We start from the raw sequence: 2,375 nt of genomic DNA on the forward strand, positions 1-2,375 counted from the left end.
TACCATGATGTCCACAGGCACAAGCAGGCGGCAGCAGGTTGCCTACAGCCTGCACGTACAAATCGGCTTGCCGAAGCAGCATAACGCATAACAACGAAAAGTGCGTGTGGAACAGGGCACAGGTGCATTTGCGTGCATTTCTTTGGTGCACCGATTACGAAAGTTTGGGACGGGAGGGGGCAGCGGGGTGTTTTTGTCTGGTGTGATGTATTTCCCTTCCCGTATTAGCCATTAATAATAACGAACGACATCGAGGGCGTGGATGCCCAATAATAAGTCCCGGCGAACCACTTTCCTCCTGCCGGGCCCGGCCCCGACCCGCCGCCGGGAGCGGTACAGGACGAAAATGCAGCGGCAGGTGACCCGTCGCGTAATATTTCGTCTTTCTCTTTCTTGCCGGTTTCGGCGGCCTGCGCGAAGGGAAGGGGATCGTCAAGCAAGCACGTGTCCGTTTCACGTCAGGTCAGATTCATCCAGCAAATGACGGGAGCTGGGCGCCTGCGAGACCGAGGGTAGGCCACCCCGCAGTACACGCAAGCGCTGAAAGCACGATGTTGCCTACCCATCAGGCGCTATGAGAGCTGCTTGCATCACCCCAAAAAATGTGTTCTCAATTCAAGATGATACCCAAAATTTTAAGGCAAATGTTCTTATTTTAACCCCTATTTACATTTCAACTAAGTAAACGGGGATTAAATTAATCCCTATTGGCCTTAAAATTTTGGGTATCATCTTGAATTGAGAACACATTTTTTGGGGTGATGAGCGGAACGCAGAGTCGCGACGCGACGTGGAGACCCCGGCCGGGCTTTGTACTCCGCGCGGAACGAGCAGGTGCGCCGAAACTGTCAAAACGTGACAATCAATCACACACTTCGTAGATCAACGTTTGCTTGTGGGACTCATCGCAGGTGACTGATTGACCCTGCCCACTTCCATCGTATCACTGTGCGGCACGCATGTGGGTGGGTGGGTAGTCTAGTCATTGGCAGGGGGCTGCTTCACCAGTCTCAGAGACGATAGACTGGGCAAACCCACTCCATGCATTTCCATGAGGTAGTATAAACTGCAAAAGGAGACGAGCGGGCAAAAAACAGCCACCTTGGTACCGTGAACACGTCGGTAGTGTGTAGAGTAGCCTGCACACGTCGTACGCCGTGCATGGGGTGGCATGGGGCGGCTGGCAGCACAGCGCCAGACACCAACGAAATGGCAAACATTCCGGCTGGGTGTGTCAAATGGCTGCCATTCTGGGCCAAGTCAAGTAGAGTGCCGTGTGGCCCCGCACGCTATGCCCTGCTCATTAGGCCTCCCGGTGTCTGCAATGTGCTCAAAGAACGCGAAAAAGAAAGACAGAAACACTAGTTAGTTAGCCGTCTGAGGATTGAGCTCATGCGGCTGCAGCATGCTGCGGTCTTTTTCCACTCGTTCGTTACTACTTAAGAGTATTTTATGACTCTGATTTTAGTGCGACAAACAGTAAAATTTAGTAACGATGGTGCAAGATGGTGTCCTTATACGAGTGTTAATTCGAACAAATAAGTACTTGTTGATTAATCAACACTCAACACGTTCGCTGCGGAGCGAGCGAAAAACGGTCAACTATCCCCACGTGGTAATATACTATCCCTTCGCAATACCCAGCCGATGAGATCGCCAAAACACACAAACATAACATTTGTGACACACACACACACGGCGTGTGTGTCATGCCGCACCCTGCGGGCGAACACGTCGTGACTCACACTCACGGTGCCACCCCAGAACTTGTCAATCGGATGCTCCTATACTCTCCTCATTCATTCGTACGTCTCGTGAGACTGCGCGGGAAAGACGAGAACGACGGTGGTGCTTTCAGGGGTAGTGCAAGTGCAGGCGCGTAAGCGCAGCGGTAATCACAGGCATCGGATCGGACGCACGGCAGCAATGGGGTCGGCCTCGTTGCGCCAGAGGGCGCTCTGGTGTCTACCTGGTGTCTATACCCGCGGACCGCGAGCTGGCAGAGGAGGCCGCCGGGCGCGTTTGAGAGGACCTCGCCTTTCCGTTCCTTTCCTTCCCGCGCCCTGGTGGTGGACTGGGCCGCGCGGCCCGGCGGCCACGCCCCCTCGCCCCACTGCTCGCCGGCAGAGCAACGCGTTGCGGCAATCAGCTGGCCGCGGCGGCAGCGGCCGCAGATGTTCCCCGAAGAGGGAGCGGGCAGCGGGCATGCGCTATAATGGGAGCAAAACATGCGCAAGTTCGGGGTGGACATGGCATGCTATATCGGGGATGTGAGGTACTTAGGCATCTTATGGCCATCCCAAATGACACGACTATTCCGCTTCTTTGCAAACGATTACTATTATTCGCGTCCATGCAGCAAATGCAATGCACGA

The sequence above is a fragment of the Frankliniella occidentalis genome, unplaced genomic scaffold (assembly GCF_000697945.3).
Source record: "Frankliniella occidentalis isolate FOCC.00 unplaced genomic scaffold, Focc_3.1 Scaffold127, whole genome shotgun sequence".
NCBI classification, from domain to species: Eukaryota; Metazoa; Arthropoda; class Insecta; order Thysanoptera; family Thripidae; genus Frankliniella; species Frankliniella occidentalis.